This window comes from Rhipicephalus microplus, unplaced genomic scaffold (genome assembly GCF_043290135.1).
Source record: "Rhipicephalus microplus isolate Deutch F79 unplaced genomic scaffold, USDA_Rmic scaffold_62, whole genome shotgun sequence".
In the NCBI taxonomy this organism is placed as follows: domain Eukaryota; kingdom Metazoa; phylum Arthropoda; class Arachnida; order Ixodida; family Ixodidae; genus Rhipicephalus; species Rhipicephalus microplus.
In genome coordinates, this window is record NW_027464635.1 from 1,684,365 (window position 1) to 1,698,939 (window position 14,575).

General features: G+C 46.4%; 28 non-coding genes across 28 annotated transcripts; all 28 read right to left on the reverse strand.

The window, feature by feature from the left end:
• Nucleotides 1-288: 288 nt before the first annotated feature.
• On the reverse strand, nucleotides 289-362 carry TRNAA-AGC (transfer RNA alanine (anticodon AGC)). Its single transcript has one exon. It is a non-coding gene; the product is annotated as a tRNA-Ala (tRNA).
• A 776-nt stretch (nucleotides 363-1,138) lies between these two features.
• Nucleotides 1,139-1,212, reverse strand: TRNAT-AGU (transfer RNA threonine (anticodon AGU)). Its single transcript has one exon. It is a non-coding gene; the product is annotated as a tRNA-Thr (tRNA).
• A 267-nt stretch (nucleotides 1,213-1,479) lies between these two features.
• On the reverse strand, nucleotides 1,480-1,553 carry TRNAT-AGU (transfer RNA threonine (anticodon AGU)). Its single transcript has one exon. It is a non-coding gene; the product is annotated as a tRNA-Thr (tRNA).
• Nucleotides 1,554-1,648: 95 nt separating this feature from the next.
• TRNAA-AGC (transfer RNA alanine (anticodon AGC)) lies at nucleotides 1,649-1,722 on the reverse strand. The gene has a single exon. It is a non-coding gene; the product is annotated as a tRNA-Ala (tRNA).
• Nucleotides 1,723-1,987: 265 nt separating this feature from the next.
• On the reverse strand, nucleotides 1,988-2,061 carry TRNAT-AGU (transfer RNA threonine (anticodon AGU)). Its single transcript has one exon. It is a non-coding gene; the product is annotated as a tRNA-Thr (tRNA).
• Nucleotides 2,062-2,326: 265 nt separating this feature from the next.
• On the reverse strand, nucleotides 2,327-2,400 carry TRNAA-AGC (transfer RNA alanine (anticodon AGC)). The gene has a single exon. It is a non-coding gene; the product is annotated as a tRNA-Ala (tRNA).
• Nucleotides 2,401-3,176: 776 nt separating this feature from the next.
• TRNAT-AGU (transfer RNA threonine (anticodon AGU)) lies at nucleotides 3,177-3,250 on the reverse strand. The gene has a single exon. It is a non-coding gene; the product is annotated as a tRNA-Thr (tRNA).
• Nucleotides 3,251-3,515: 265 nt separating this feature from the next.
• On the reverse strand, nucleotides 3,516-3,589 carry TRNAT-AGU (transfer RNA threonine (anticodon AGU)). The gene has a single exon. It is a non-coding gene; the product is annotated as a tRNA-Thr (tRNA).
• A 437-nt stretch (nucleotides 3,590-4,026) lies between these two features.
• On the reverse strand, nucleotides 4,027-4,100 carry TRNAA-AGC (transfer RNA alanine (anticodon AGC)). Its single transcript has one exon. It is a non-coding gene; the product is annotated as a tRNA-Ala (tRNA).
• Nucleotides 4,101-4,704: 604 nt separating this feature from the next.
• Nucleotides 4,705-4,778, reverse strand: TRNAT-AGU (transfer RNA threonine (anticodon AGU)). Its single transcript has one exon. It is a non-coding gene; the product is annotated as a tRNA-Thr (tRNA).
• Nucleotides 4,779-5,042: 264 nt separating this feature from the next.
• TRNAA-AGC (transfer RNA alanine (anticodon AGC)) lies at nucleotides 5,043-5,116 on the reverse strand. Its single transcript has one exon. It is a non-coding gene; the product is annotated as a tRNA-Ala (tRNA).
• Nucleotides 5,117-5,551: 435 nt separating this feature from the next.
• On the reverse strand, nucleotides 5,552-5,625 carry TRNAT-AGU (transfer RNA threonine (anticodon AGU)). Its single transcript has one exon. It is a non-coding gene; the product is annotated as a tRNA-Thr (tRNA).
• A 427-nt stretch (nucleotides 5,626-6,052) lies between these two features.
• Nucleotides 6,053-6,132, reverse strand: TRNAA-AGC (transfer RNA alanine (anticodon AGC)). The gene has a single exon. It is a non-coding gene; the product is annotated as a tRNA-Ala (tRNA).
• A 268-nt stretch (nucleotides 6,133-6,400) lies between these two features.
• TRNAT-AGU (transfer RNA threonine (anticodon AGU)) lies at nucleotides 6,401-6,474 on the reverse strand. Its single transcript has one exon. It is a non-coding gene; the product is annotated as a tRNA-Thr (tRNA).
• Nucleotides 6,475-6,909: 435 nt separating this feature from the next.
• Nucleotides 6,910-6,983, reverse strand: TRNAA-AGC (transfer RNA alanine (anticodon AGC)). The gene has a single exon. It is a non-coding gene; the product is annotated as a tRNA-Ala (tRNA).
• Nucleotides 6,984-8,097: 1,114 nt separating this feature from the next.
• On the reverse strand, nucleotides 8,098-8,171 carry TRNAA-AGC (transfer RNA alanine (anticodon AGC)). Its single transcript has one exon. It is a non-coding gene; the product is annotated as a tRNA-Ala (tRNA).
• Nucleotides 8,172-8,606: 435 nt separating this feature from the next.
• TRNAA-AGC (transfer RNA alanine (anticodon AGC)) lies at nucleotides 8,607-8,680 on the reverse strand. Its single transcript has one exon. It is a non-coding gene; the product is annotated as a tRNA-Ala (tRNA).
• Nucleotides 8,681-9,114: 434 nt separating this feature from the next.
• On the reverse strand, nucleotides 9,115-9,188 carry TRNAT-AGU (transfer RNA threonine (anticodon AGU)). Its single transcript has one exon. It is a non-coding gene; the product is annotated as a tRNA-Thr (tRNA).
• Nucleotides 9,189-9,284: 96 nt separating this feature from the next.
• Nucleotides 9,285-9,358, reverse strand: TRNAT-AGU (transfer RNA threonine (anticodon AGU)). Its single transcript has one exon. It is a non-coding gene; the product is annotated as a tRNA-Thr (tRNA).
• A 264-nt stretch (nucleotides 9,359-9,622) lies between these two features.
• TRNAA-AGC (transfer RNA alanine (anticodon AGC)) lies at nucleotides 9,623-9,696 on the reverse strand. Its single transcript has one exon. It is a non-coding gene; the product is annotated as a tRNA-Ala (tRNA).
• Nucleotides 9,697-9,964: 268 nt separating this feature from the next.
• Nucleotides 9,965-10,038, reverse strand: TRNAA-AGC (transfer RNA alanine (anticodon AGC)). Its single transcript has one exon. It is a non-coding gene; the product is annotated as a tRNA-Ala (tRNA).
• A 265-nt stretch (nucleotides 10,039-10,303) lies between these two features.
• TRNAT-UGU (transfer RNA threonine (anticodon UGU)) lies at nucleotides 10,304-10,377 on the reverse strand. Its single transcript has one exon. It is a non-coding gene; the product is annotated as a tRNA-Thr (tRNA).
• Nucleotides 10,378-10,643: 266 nt separating this feature from the next.
• TRNAT-AGU (transfer RNA threonine (anticodon AGU)) lies at nucleotides 10,644-10,717 on the reverse strand. Its single transcript has one exon. It is a non-coding gene; the product is annotated as a tRNA-Thr (tRNA).
• Nucleotides 10,718-10,813: 96 nt separating this feature from the next.
• TRNAT-AGU (transfer RNA threonine (anticodon AGU)) lies at nucleotides 10,814-10,887 on the reverse strand. Its single transcript has one exon. It is a non-coding gene; the product is annotated as a tRNA-Thr (tRNA).
• A 435-nt stretch (nucleotides 10,888-11,322) lies between these two features.
• On the reverse strand, nucleotides 11,323-11,396 carry TRNAA-AGC (transfer RNA alanine (anticodon AGC)). Its single transcript has one exon. It is a non-coding gene; the product is annotated as a tRNA-Ala (tRNA).
• Nucleotides 11,397-11,999: 603 nt separating this feature from the next.
• TRNAA-AGC (transfer RNA alanine (anticodon AGC)) lies at nucleotides 12,000-12,073 on the reverse strand. The gene has a single exon. It is a non-coding gene; the product is annotated as a tRNA-Ala (tRNA).
• Nucleotides 12,074-13,526: 1,453 nt separating this feature from the next.
• TRNAT-AGU (transfer RNA threonine (anticodon AGU)) lies at nucleotides 13,527-13,600 on the reverse strand. Its single transcript has one exon. It is a non-coding gene; the product is annotated as a tRNA-Thr (tRNA).
• A 607-nt stretch (nucleotides 13,601-14,207) lies between these two features.
• Nucleotides 14,208-14,281, reverse strand: TRNAA-AGC (transfer RNA alanine (anticodon AGC)). Its single transcript has one exon. It is a non-coding gene; the product is annotated as a tRNA-Ala (tRNA).
• Between the last annotated feature and the right edge of the window lie 294 nt (nucleotides 14,282-14,575).

Below are 14,575 nucleotides of genomic sequence, written 5' to 3' on the forward strand. Positions count from 1 at the left end.
AACCAACTAAGCCACGGCGCTTGTGCAGCGTCTTGTTCAGGCAGTGACACCATCAGAAGCATTTAGAACTAATCTTCGAAAACAAAAAACTAGAGAGAAGTTTGTCTTGACTCTCGAGGCACCGGTGAGATTTGAACTCACGATCTCCGGTTTACTAGACAAGAAATTTAACCAAATAAGCCACGGCGTCTGCGCAGCGTCTTGTTCAGGCAGTGACACCATTGGAAGTATTTCGAACAATACTTCGAAAACAAAAAAAATCAGAAGAGACGTTAGTCTTGACTCTCGAGGCACCGGTGAGATTCGAACTCACGATCTCCTGTTTGCTAGACAGGCGCTTTAACCAACTAAGCCAAGGCGCCTGCGCAGCGTCTTGTTCAGGCAGTGACACCATCAGAAGCATTTAGAACTAAACTTCGAAAACAAAAAACTAGACAGACGTTTGTCTTGACTCTCGTGGCACCGGTGAGATTCGAACTAATGATCTCCTGTTTACTAGACATGCGCTTTAACCAACTAAGCCACGGCGCCTGCGCAGCATCTTGTTCAGGCAGTGACACCATCAGAAGTATTTGGAACTAAACTTCGAAAACAAAAAACTAGAGAGACGTTAGTCTTGACTCCCGAGGCACCGGTGAGATTCGAACTCACGATCTGCTGTTTACTAGACAGGCGCTTTAACCAACTAATCCACGGCGCTTGTGCAGCGTCTTGTTCAGGCAGGGACAGCATCAGAAGTATTTCGAACTAAACTTCGAAAACAAAAAAAACTGGAGAGAGGTTTGTCTTGACTCTCGAGGCAACGGTGAGATTCGAACTCACGATCTCCTGTTTACTAGACAGGCGCTTTAACCAACTAAGCCACGGCGCTTGTGCAGCGTCTTGTTCAGGCAGTGACACCATCAGAACTATTTCGAACTAAACTTCGAAAACAAAAAAACTAGAGAGATGTTTGTCTTGACTCTCGAGGCACCGGTGAGATTCGAACTCACGATCTGCTGTTTACTAGACAGGCGCTTTAACCAACTAAGCCACGGCGCTTGTGCAGCGTCTTGTTCGGGCAGGGACAGCATCAGAAGTATTTCGAACTAAACTTCGAAAACGAAAAAAACTGGAGAGAGGATTGTCTTGACTCTCGAGGCACCGGTGAGATTCGAACTCACGATCTCCTGTTTACTAGACAGGCGCTTTAACCAACTAAGCCACGGCGCTTGTGCAGCGTCTTGTTCAGGCAGTGACACCATCAGAACTATTTCGAACTAAACTTCGAAAACAAAAAAACTAGAGAGACGTTTGTCTTGACTCTCGAGGCACCGGTGAGATTCGAACTCACGATCTGCTGTTTACTAGACAGGCGCTTTAACCAACTAAGCCACGGCGCTTGTGCAGCGTCTTGTTCAGGCAGTGACAGCATCAGAAGTATTTCGAACTAAACTTCGAAAACAAAAAAAACTAGACAGAGGTTTGTCTTGACTCTCGAGGCACCCGTGAGATTCGAACTCACGATCTCCTGTTTACTAGACAGGCGCTTTAACCAACTAAGCCACGGCGCTTGTGCAGCGTCTTGTTCAGGCAGTGACACCATCAGAAGTATTTCGAACTAAACTTCGAGAACAAAAAACTTGAGAGACGTTTGTCTTGCTTCTCGAGGCACAGGTGAGATTTGAACTCACGATCTCCTGTTTGCTAGACAGGCGCTTTAACCAACTAAGCCAAGGCGCCTGCGCAGCGTCTTGTTCAGGCAGTGACACCATCACAAGTATTTAGAACTAAACTTCGAAAACAAAAAACTACAGAAAAGTTTGTCTTGACTCTCGTGGCGCCGGGGAGATTGGAACTCATGATCTCCTGTTTACTAGACATGCGCTTTAACCAACTAAGCCACGGCACCTGCGCAGCGTTGTGTTCAGGCAGTGACACCATTAGAAGTATTTCGAACTAAACTTCGAAAACAAAAAAACTAGAGAGCCGTTTGTCTTGACTCTCGAGGCACCGGTGAGATTCGAACTAACGATCTCCTGTTTACTAGACAGGCGCTTTAACCAACTAAGCCACGGCGCCTGCGCAGCGTCTTGTTTAGGCAGTGACACCATCAGAAGTATTTCGAACTAAACTACGAAAACAAAAACTAGAGAGACGTTTGTCTTGACTGTCGAGGCACCAGTGAGATTCGAACTCACGATCTCCAGTTTACTAGACAGGCGCTTTAACCAAATAAGCCACGGCGCCTGCGCAGCGTCTTGTTCAGGCAGTGACACCATTAGAAGTATTTCGAACAATACTTCGAAAACAAAAAAAACTAGAGAGCCGTTAGTCTTGATTCTCGAGGCACCGGTGAGATTCGAACTCACGATCTCCTGTTTGCTAGACAGGCGCTTTAACCAACTAAGCCACGGCGCCTGCGCAGCGTCTTGTTCAGGCAGTGACACCATCAGAAGGATTTAGAACTAAACTTCGAAAACAAAAAACTAGAGAGAAGTTTGTCTTGACTCTCGAGGCACCGGTGAGATTCGAACTCACGATCTCCGGTTTACTAGACAAGAAATTTAACCAAATAAGCCACGGCGTCTGCGCAGCGTCTTGTTCAGGCAGTGACACCATTGGAAGTATTTCGAACAATACTTCGAAAACAAAAAAAATCAGAAGAGACGTTAGTCTTGACTCTCGAGGCACCGGTGAGATTCGAACTCACGATCTCCTGTTTCTAGACAGGCGCTTTAACCAACTAAGCCAAGGCGCCTGCGCAGCGTCTTGTTCAGGCAGTGACACCATCAGAAGTATTTCGAACTAATCTTCGAAAACAAAGAACTAGAGAGACGTTTGTCTTGACTCTCGAGGCACCGGTGAGATTCGATCTCACGATCTCCGGTTTACTAGACAGGCGCTTTAAGTAACTAAGCCACGGCGCCTGCGCAGCGTCTTGTTCAGGCAGTGACACCATCAGAAGTAATTCGAACTGAACTTCGAAAACAAAAAAACTAGAGAGACGTTTGTCTTGACTCTCGAGGCACCGGTGAGATTCGAACTCACGATCTGCTGTTTACTAGACAGGCGCTTTAACCAACTAAGCCACGGCGCTTGTGCAGCGTCTTGTTCAGGCAGTGACAGCATCAGAAGTATTTCGAACTAAACTTCGAAAACAAAAAAAACTAGACAGAGGTTTGTCTTGACTCTCGAGGCACCGGTGAGATTCGAACTCACGATCTCCTGTTTACTAGACAGGCGCTTTAACCAACTAAGCCACGGCGCTTGTGCAGCGTCTTGTTCAGGGTGTGACACCATCAGAAGTATTTCGAACTGAACTTCGAAAACAAAAAACTAGAGAGACGTTTGTCTTGACTCTCGACGCACCGGTGAGATTCGAACTCACGATCTGCTGTTTACTAGACAGGCTCTTTAACCAACTAAGCCACGGCGCTTCTGCAGCGTCTTGTTCAGGCAGTGACACCATCAGAAGTATTTCGAACTAAACTTCGAAAACAAAAAAACTAGAGAGAGGTTTGTCTTGACTCTCGAGGCACCAGTGAGATTCGAACTCACGATCTCCTGCTTACTAGACAGGCGCTTTAACTAACTAAGCCACGGCGCCTGCGCAGCATTTTGTTCAGGCAGTGACACCATCAGAAGTATTTCGAACTAAACTTCGAAAACAAAAGTACTGAATGTGGGGCGAGTTCGTACTCGATCATGACGTCTTTGCGCAAACACGTACACAGACACAAGGAAAAGAGGCAAACAACACGGGCGCCCGTGTTGTTTGCCTATTTTCCTTGTGTCTGTGTACGTGTTTGCGCAAAGAAATCATGAATGTTCGAAAACAAAAAACTAGAGAGACGTTAGTCTTGACTCCCGAGGCACCGGTGAGATTCAAACTCATGATCTCCTGTTTACTAGACAGGCGCTTTAACCAAATAAGCCACGGCGTCTGTGCAGCTTCTTGTTCAGGCAGTGACACCATTGGAAGTATTTCGAACAAGACTTCGAAAGCAAAAAAAAAATCAGAAGAGACGTTAGTCTTGACTCTCGAGGCACTGGTGAGATTCGAACTCACGATCTCCTGTTTGCTAGACAGGCGCTTTAACCAACTAAGCCAAGGCGCCTGCGCAGCGTCTTGTTCAGGCAGTGACACCATCACAAGTATTTAGAACTAAACTTCGAAAACAAAAAAGTACAGAAAAGTTTGTCTTGACTCTCGTGGCACCGGTGAGATTCGAACTCATGATCTCCTGTTTACTAGACATGCGCTTTAACCAACTAAGCCACGGCACCTGCGCAGCGTCGTGTTCAGGCAGTGACACCATTAGAAGTATTTCGAACTAAACTTCGAAAACAAAAAAACTAGAGAGCCGTTTGTCTTGACTCTCGAGGCACCGGTGAGATTCGAACTAACGATCTCCTGTTTACTAGACAGGCGCTTTAACCAACTAAGCCACGGCGGCTGCGCAGCGCCTTGTTTAGGCAGTGACACCATCAGAAGTATTTCGAACTAAACTTCGAAAACAAAAAACTAGAGAGACGTTAGTCTTGACTCCCGAGGCACCAGTGAGATTCGAACTCACGATCTGCTGTTCACTAGACAGGCGCTTTAACCAACTAATCCACGGCGCTTGTGCAGCGTCTTGTTCAGGCAGGGACAGCATCAGAAGTATTTCGAACTAAACTTCGAAAACAAAAAAACTGGAGAGAGGTTTGTCTTGACTCACGAGGCACCGGTGAGATTCGAACTCACGATCTCCTGTTTACTAGACAGGCGCTTTAACCAACTAAGCCACGGCGCTTGTGCAGCGTCTTGTTCAGGCAGTGACACCATCAGAAGCATTTAGAACTAAACTTCGAAAACAAAAAACTAGAGATGTTTGTCTTGACTCTCGAGGCACCGGTGAGATTCGAACTCACGATCTCCGGTTTACTAGACAAGAAATTTAACCAAATAAGCCACGGCGTCTGCGCAGCGTCTTGTTCAGGCAGTGACACCATTGGAAGTATTTCGAACAATACTTCGAAAACAAAAAAATCAGAAGAGACGTTAGTCTTGACTCTCGAGGCACCGGTGAGATTCGAACTCACGATCTCCTGTTTGCTAGACAGGCGCTTTAACCAACTAAGCCAAGGCGCCTGCGCAGCGTCTTGTTCAGGCAGTGACACCATCAGAAGCATTTAGAACTAAACTTCGAAAACAAAAAACTAGACAGACGTTTGTCTTGACTCTCGTGGCACCGGTGAGATTCGAACTAATGATCTCCTGTTTACTAGACATGCGCTTTAACCAACTAAGCCACGGCGCCTGCGCAGCATCTTGTTCAGGCAGTGACACCATCAGAAGTATTTGGAACTAAACTTCGAAAACAAAAAACTAGAGAGACGTTAGTCTTGACTCCCGAGGCACCGGTGAGATTCGAACTCACGATCTGCTGTTTACTAGACAGGCGCTTTAACCAACTAATCCACGGCGCTTGTGCAGCGTCTTGTTCAGGCAGGGACAGCATCAGAAGTATTTCGAACTAAACTTCGAAAACAAAAAAAACTGGAGAGAGGTTTGTCTTGACTCTCGAGGCACCGGTGAGATTCGAACTCACGATCTCCTGTTTACTAGACAGGCGCTTTAACCAACTAAGCCACGGCGCTTGTGCAGCGTCTTGTTCAGGCAGTGACACCATCAGAACTATTTCGAACTAAACTTCGAAAACAAAAAAACTAGAGAGATGTTTGTCTTGACTCTCGAGGCACCTGTGAGATTCGAACTCACGATCTGCTGTTTACTAGACAGGCGCTTTAACCAACTAAGCCACGGCGCTTGTGCAGCGTCTTGTTCAGGCAGTGACAGCACCAGAAGTACTCCGAACTAAACTTCGAAAACAAAAAAAACTAGACAGAGGTTTGTCTTGACTCTCGAGGCACCCGTGAGATTCGAACTCACGATCTCCTGTTTACTAGACATGCGCTTTAACCAACTAAGCCACGGCGCTTGTGCAGCGTCTTGTTCAGGCAGTGACACCATCAGAAGTATTTCGAACTAAACTTCGAGAACAAAAAACTTGAGAGACGTTTGTCTTGCTTCTCGAGGCAAAGGTGAGATTCGAACTCACGATCTCCTGTTTGCTAGACAGGCGCTTTAACCAACTAAGCCAAGGCACCTGCGCAGCGTCTTGTTCAGGCAGTGACACCATCACAAGTATTTAGAACTAAACTTCGAAAACAAAAAACTACAGAAAAGTTTGTCTTGACTCTCGTGGCGCCGGGGAGATTGGAACTCATGATCTCCTGTTTACTAGACATGCGCTCTAACCAACTAAGCCACGGCACCTGCGCAGCGTTGTGTTCAGGCAGTGACACCATTAGAAGTATTTCGAACTAAACTTCGAAAACAAAAAAACTAGAGAGCCGTTTGTCTTGACTCTCGAGGCACCGGTGAGATTCGAACTAACGATCTCCTGTTTACTAGACAGGCGCTTTAACCAACTAAGCCACGGCGCCTGCGCAGCATCTTGTTTAGGCAGTGACACCATCAGAAGTATTTCGAACTAAACTACGAAAACAAAAACTAGAGAGACGTTTGTCTTGACTGTCGAGGCACCGGTGAGATTCGAACTCACGATCTCCAGTTTACTAGACAGGCGCTTTAACCAAATAAGCCACGGCGCCTGCGCAGCGTCTTGTTCAGGCAGTGACACCATCAGAAGCATTTAGAACTAAACTTCGAAAACAAAAAACTAGAGAGAAGTTTGTCTTGACTCTCGAGGCACCGGTGAGATTCGAACTCACGATCTCCGGTTTACTAGACAAGAAATTTAACCAAATAAGCCACGGCGTCTGCGCAGCGTCTTGTTCAGGCAGTGACACCATTGGAAGTATTTCGAACAATACTTCGAAAACAAAAAAAATCAGAAGAGACGTTAGTCTTGACTCTCGAGGCACCGGTGAGATTCGAACTCACGATCTCCTGTTTGCTAGACAGGCGCTTTAACCAACTAAGCCAAGGCGCCTGCGCAGCGTCTTGTTCAGGCAGTGACACCATCAGAAGTATTTCGAACTAATCTTCGAAAACAAAGAACTAGAGAGACGCTTGTCTTGACTCTCGAGGCACCGGTGAGATTCGATCTCACGATCTCCGGTTTACTAGACAGGCGCTTTAAGTAACTAAGCCACGGCGCCTGCGCAGCGTCTTGTTCAGGCAGTGACACCATCAGAAGTAATTCGACCTGAACTTCGAAAACAAAAAAACTAGAGAGACGTTTGTCTTGATTCTCGAGGCACCGGTGAGATTCGAACTCACGATCTGCTGTTTACTAGACAGGCGCTTTAACCAACTAAGCCACGGTGCTTGTGCAGCGTGTTGTTCAGGCAGTGACACCATCAGAAGTATTTCGAACTAAACTTCGAGAACAAAAAACTTGAGAGACGTTTGTCTTGCTTCTCGAGGCACAGGTGAGATTCGAACTCACGATCTGCTGTTTACTAGACAGGCGCTTTAACCAACTAAGCCACGGCGCTTGTGCAGCGTCTTGTTCATGCAGTGACACCATCAGAAGTATTTCGAACTAAACTTCGAAAACAAAAAAACTAGAGAGAGGTTTGTCTTGACTCTCGAGGCACCAGTGAGATTCGAACTCACGATCTCCTGTTTACTAGACAGGCGCTTTAACTAACTAAGCCACGGCACCTGCGCAGCATTTTGTTAAGGCAGTGACACCATCAGAATTATTTCGAACTAAACTTCGAAAACAAAAGTACTGAATGTGGGGCGAGTTCGTACTCGATCATGACGTCTTTGCGCAAACACGTACACAGACACAAGGAAAAGAGGCAAACAACACGGGCGCCCGTGTTGTTTGCCTATTTTCCTTGTGTCCGTGTACGTGTTTGCGCAAAGAAGTCATGAATGTTCGAAAACAAAAAACTAGAGAGATGTTAGTCTTGACTCCCGAGGCACCGGTGAGATTCAAACTCATGATCTCCTGTTAACTAGACAGGTGCTTTAACCAAATAAGCCACGGCGTCTGCGCAGCTTCTTGTTCAGGCAGTGACACCATTGGAAGTATTTCGAACAATACTTCGAAAGCAAAAAAAAATCAGAAGAGACGTTAGTCTTGACTCTCGAGGCACCGGTGAGATTCGAACTCACGATCTCCTGTTTGCTAGACAGGCGCTTTAACCAACTAAGCCAAGGCGCCTGCGCAGCGTCTTGTTCAGGCAGTGACACCATCACAAGTATTTAGAACTAAACTTCGAAAACAAAAAACTACAGAAAAGTTTGTCTTGACTTTTGTGGCACCGGTGAGATTCGAACTCATGATCTCCTGTTTACTAGACATGCGCTTTAACCAACTAAGCCACGGCGCCTGCACAGCGTCTTGTTTAGGCAGTGACACCATCAGAAGTATTTCGAACTGAACAACGAAAACAAAAACTAGAGAGACGTTTGTCTTGACTCTCGAGGCACCGGTGAGATTCGAACTCACGATCTCCAGTTTACTAGACAGGCGCTTTAACCAAATAAGCCACGGCGCCTGCGCAGCGTCTTGTTCAGGCAGTGACACCATTAGAAGTATTTCGAACAATACTTCAAAAACAAAAAAAAACTAGAGAGCCGTTAGTCTTGATTCTCGAGGCACCGGTGAGATTCGAACTCACGATCTCCTGTTTGCTGGACAGGCGCTTTAACCAACTAAGCCACGGCGCCTGCGCAGCGTCTTGTTCAGGCAGTGACACCATCAGAAGCATTTAGAACTAAACTTCGAAAACAAGAAACTAGACAGACGTTTGTCTTGACTCTCGTGGCACCGGTGAGATTCGAACTAATGATCTCCTGTTTACTAGACATGCGCTTTAACCAACTAAGCCACGGCGCCTTCGCAGCATCTTGTTCAGGCAGTGACACCATCAGAAGTATTTCGAACTAAACTTCGAAAGCAAAAAACTAGAGAGACGTTAGTCTTGACTCCCGAGGCACCGGTGAGATTCGAACTCACGATCTGCTGTTTACTAGACAGGCGCTTTAACCAACTAATCCACGGCGCTTGTGCAGCGTCTTGTTCAGGCAGGGACAGCATCAGAAGTATTTCGAACTAAACTTCGAAAACAAAAAAACTGGAGAGAGGTTTGTCTTGACTCTCGAGGCACCGGTGAGATTCGAACTCACCATCTCCTGTTCACTAGACAGGCGCTTTAACCAACTAAGCCACGGCGCTTGTGCAGCGTCAGGTTCAGGCAGTGACACCATCAGAACTATTTCGAACTAAACTTCGAAAACAAAAAAACTAGAGAGACGTTTGTCTTGACTCTCGAGGCACCGGTGAGATTCGAACTAACAATCTCCTGTTTACTAGACAGGCGCTTTAACCAACTAAGCCACGGCGCCTGCGCAGCGTCTTGTTTAGGCAGTGACACCATCAGAAGTATTTCGAACTAAACTACGAAAACAAAAACTAGAGAGACGTTTGTCTTGACTGTCGAGGCACCGGTGAGATTCGAACTCACGATCTCTAGTTTACTAGACAGGCGCTTTAACCAAATAAGCCACGGCGCCTGCGCAGCGTCTTGTTCAGGCAGTGACACCATTAGAAGTATTTCGAACAATACTTCGAAAACAAAAAAACTAGAGAGCCGTTAGTCTTGATTCTCGAGGCACCGGTGAGATTCGAACTCACGATCTCCTGTTTGCTAGACAGGCGCTTTAACCAACTAAGCCACGGCGCCTGCGCAGCGTCTTGTTCAGGCAGTGACACCATCAGAAGCATTTAGAACTAAACTTCGAAAACAAAAAACTAGAGAGAAGTTTGTCTTGACTCTCGAGGCACCGGTGAGATTCGAACTCACGATCTCCGGTTTACTAGACAAGAAATTTAACCAAATAAGCCACGGCGTCTGCGCAGCGTCTTGTTCAGGCAGTGACACCATTGGAAGTATTTCGAACAATACTTCGAAAACAAAAAAAAATCAGAAGAGACGTTAGTCTTGACTCTCGAGGCACCGGTGAGATTCGAACTCACGATCTCCTGTTTGCTAGACAGGCGCTTTAACCAACTAAGCCAAGGCGCCTGCGCAGCGTCTTGTTCAGGCAGTGACACCATCAGAAGTATTTCGAACTAATCTTCGAAAACAAAGAACTAGAGAGACGTTTGTCTTGACTCTCGAGGCACCGGTGAGATTCGATCTCACGATCTCCGGTTTACTAGACAGGCGCTTTAAGTAACTAAGCCACGGCGCCTGCGCAGCGTCTTGTTCAGGCAGTGACACCATCAGAAGTAATTCGAACTGAACTTCGAAAACAAAAAAACTAGAGAGACGTTTGTCTTGACTCTCGAGGCACCGGTGAGATTCGAACTCACGATCTGCTGTTTACAAGACAGGCGCTTTAACCAACTAAGCCACGGCGCCTGCGCAGCGTCTTGTTCAGGCAGTGACACCATCAGAAGTAATTCGAACTGAACTTCGAAAACAAAAAACTAGAGAGACGTTTGTCTTGACTCTCGACGCACCGGTGAGATTCGAACTCACGATCTCCTGTTTACTAGACAGGCTCTTTAACCAACTAAGCCATGGCGCTTCTGCAGCGTCTTGTTCAGGCAGTGACACCATCAGAAGTATTTCGAACTAAACTTCGAAAACAAAAAAAACTGGAGAGAGGTTTGTCTTGACTCTCGAGGCACCGGTGAGATTCGAACTCACGATCTCCTGTTTACTAGACAGGCGCTTTAACCAACTAAGCCACGGCGCTTGTGCAGCGTCTTGTTCAGGCAGTGACACCATCAGAACTATTTCGAACTAAACTTCGAAAACAAAAAAACTAGAGAGATGTTTGTCTTGACTCTCGAGGCACCAGTGAGATTCGAACTCACGATCTCCTGTTTACTAGACAGGCGCTTTAACTAACTAAGCCACGGCGCCTGCGCAGCATTTTGTTCAGGCAGTGACACCATCAGAAGTATTTCGAACTAAACTTCGAAAACAAAAGTACTGAATGTGGGGCGAGTTCGTACTCGATCATGACGTCTTTGCGCAAACACGTACACAGACACAAGGAAAAGAGGCAAACAACACGGGCGCCCGTGTTGTTTGCCTATTTTCCTTGTGTCCGTGTACGTGTTTGCGCAAAGAAGTCATGAATGTTCGAAAACAAAAAACTAGAGAGACGTTAGTCTTGACTCCCGAGGCACCGATGAGATTCAAACTCATGATCTCCTGTTTACTAGACAGGCGCTTTAACCAAATAAGCCACGGCGTCTGCGCAGCTTCTTGTTCAGGCAGTGACACCATTGGAAGTATTTCGAACAATACTTCGAAAGCAAAAAAAATCAGAAGAGACGTTAGTCTTGACTCTCGAGGCACCGGTGAGATTCGAACTCACGATCTCCTGTTTGCTAGACAGGCGCTTTAACCAACTAAGCCAAGGCGCCTGCGCAGCGTCTTTTCAGGCAGTGACACCATCACAAGTATTTAGAACTAAACTTCGAAAACAAAAAAGTACAGAAAAGTTTGTCTTGACTCTCGTGGCACCGGTGAGATTCGAACTCATGATCTCCTGTTTACTAGACATGCGCTTTAACCAACTAAGCCACGGCACCTGCGCAGCGTCGTGTTCAGGCAGTGACACCATTAGAAGTATTTCGAACTAAACTTCGAAAACAAAAAAACTAGAGAGCCGTTTGTCTTGACTCTCGAGGTACCGGTGAGATTCGAACTAACGATCTCCTGTTTACTAGACAGGCGCTTTAACCAACTAAGCCACGGCGCCTGCGCAGCGTCTTGTTTAGGCAGTGACACCATCAGAAGTATTTCGAACTAAACAACGAAAACAAAAACTAGAGAGACGTTTGTCTTGACTCTCGAGGCACCGGTGAGATTCGAACTCACGATCTCCAGTTTACTAGACAGGCGCTTTAACCAAATAAGCCACAGCGCCTGCGCAGCGTCTTGTTCAGGCAGTGACACCATTAGAAGTATTTCGAACAATACTTCAAAAACAAAAAAAACTAGAGAGCCGTTAGTCTTGAATCTCGAGGCACCGGTGAGATTCGAACTCACGATCTCCTGTTTGCTGGAGAGGCGCTTTAACCAACTAAGCCACGGCGCCTGCGCAGCGTCTTGTTCAGGCAGTGACACCATCAGAAGCATTTAGAACTAAACTTCGAAAACAAGAAACTAGACAGACGTTTGTCTTGACTCTCGTGGCACCGGTGAGATTCGGACTAATGATCTCCTCTTTACTAGACATGCGCTTTAACCAACTAAGCCACGGCGCATGCGCAGCATCTTGTTCAGGCAGTGACACCATCAGAAGTATTTCGAACTAAACTTCGAAAACAAAAAACTAGAGAGACGTTAGTCTTGACTCCCGAGGCACCGGTGAGATTCGAACTCACGATCTGCTGTTTACTAGACAGGCGCTTTAACCAACTAATCCACGGCGCTTGTGCAGCGTCTTGTTCAGGCAGGGACAGCATCTGAAGTATTTCGAACTAAACTTCGAAAACAAAAAAAACTGGAGAGAGGTTTGTCTTGACTCTCGAGGCACCGGTGAGATTCGAACTCACGATCTCCTGTTTACTAGACAGGCGCTTTAACAAACTAAGCCACGGCGCTTGTGCAGCGTCTTGTTCAGGCAGTGACACCATCAGAACTATTTCGAACTAAACTTCGAAAACAAAAAAACTAGAGAGACGTTTGTCTTGACTCTCGAGGCACCGGTGAGATTCGAACTCACGATCTGCTGTTTACTAGACAGGCGCTTTAACCAATTAAGCCACGGCGCTTGTGCAGCGTCTTGTTCAGGCAGTGACACCATCAGAAGCATTTAGAACTAAACTTCGAAAACAAAAAACTAGACAGACGTTTGTCTTGACTCTCGTGGCACCGGTGAGATTCGAACTAATGATCTCCTGTTTACTAGACATGCGCTTTAACCAACTAAGCCACGGCGCCTGCGCAGCATCTTGTTCAGGCAGTGACACCATCAGAAGTATTTCGAACTAAACTTCGAAAACAAAAAACTAGAGAGACGTTAGTCTTGACTCCCGAGGCACCGGTGAGATTCGAACTCACGATCTGCTGTTTACTAGACAGGCGCTTTAACCAACTAATCCACGGCGCTTGTGCAGCGTCTTGTTCAGGCAGGGAAAGCATCAGAAGTATTTCGAACTACACTTCGAAAACAAAAAAAACTGGAGAGAGGTTTGTCTTGACTCTCGAGGCACCGGTGAGATTCGAACTCACGATCTCCGGTTTACTAGACAGGCGCTTTAACTAACTAAGCCACGGCGCCTGCGCAGCGTCTTGTTCAGACAGTGACACCATCAGAAGTATTTCGAACTGAACTTCGAAAACAAAAAACTAGAGAGACGTTTGTCTTGACTCTCGACGCACCGGTGAGATTCGAACTCACGATCTGCTGTTTACTAGACAGGCTCTTTAACCAACTAAGCCACGGCGCTTCTGCAGCGTCTTGTTCAGGCAGTGACACCATCAGAAGTATTTCGAACTAAACTTCGAAAACAAAAAAACTAGAGAGAGGTTTGTCTTGACTCTCGAGGCACCAGTGAGATTCGAACTCACGATCTCCTGTTTACTAGACAGGCGCTTTAACTAACTAAGCCACGGCGCCTGCGCAGCATTTTGTTCAGGCAGTGACACCATCAGAAGTATTTCGAACTAAACTTCGAAAACAAAAGTACTGAATGTGGGGCGAGTTCGTACTCGATCATGACGTCTTTGCGCAAACACGTACACAGACACAAGGAAAAGAGGCAAACAACACGGGCGCCCGTGTTGTTTGCCTATTTTCCTTGTGTCCGTGTACGTGTTTGCGCAAAGAAGTCATGAATGTTCGAAAACAAAAAACTAGAGAGACGTTAGTCTTGACTCCCGAGGCACCGGTGAGATTCAAACTCATGATCTCCTGTTTACTAGACAGGCGCTTTAACCAAATAAGCCACGGCGTCTGCGCAGCTTCTTGTTCAGGCAGTGACACCATTGGAAGTATTTCGAACAATACTTCGAAAGCAAAAAAAAATCAGAAGAGACGTTAGTCTTGACTCTCGAGGCACCGGTGAGATTCGAACTCACGATCTCCAGTTTACTAGACAAGCGCTTTAACCAAATAAGCCACGGCGCCTGCGCAGCGTCTTGTTCAGGCAGTGACACCATTAGAAGTATTTCGAACAATACTTCAAAAACAAAAAAAACTAGAGAGCCGTTAGTCTTGATTCTCGAGGCACCGGTGAGATTCGAACTCACGATCTCCTGTTTGCTGGACAGGCGCTTTAACCAACTAAGCCACGGCGCCTGCGCAGCGTCTTGTTCAGGCAGTGACACCATCAGAAGCATTTAGAACTAAACTTCGAAAACAAGAAACTAGACAGACGTTTGTCTTGACTCTCGTGGCACCGGTGAGATTCGAACTAATGATCTCCTGTTTACTACACATGCGCTTTAACCAACTAAGCCACGGCGCCTGCGCAGCATCTTGTTCAGGCAGTGACACCATCAGAAGTATTTCGAACTAAACTTCGAAAACAAAAAACTAGAGAGACGTTAGTCTTGACTCCCGAGGCACCAGTGAGATTCGAACTCACGATCT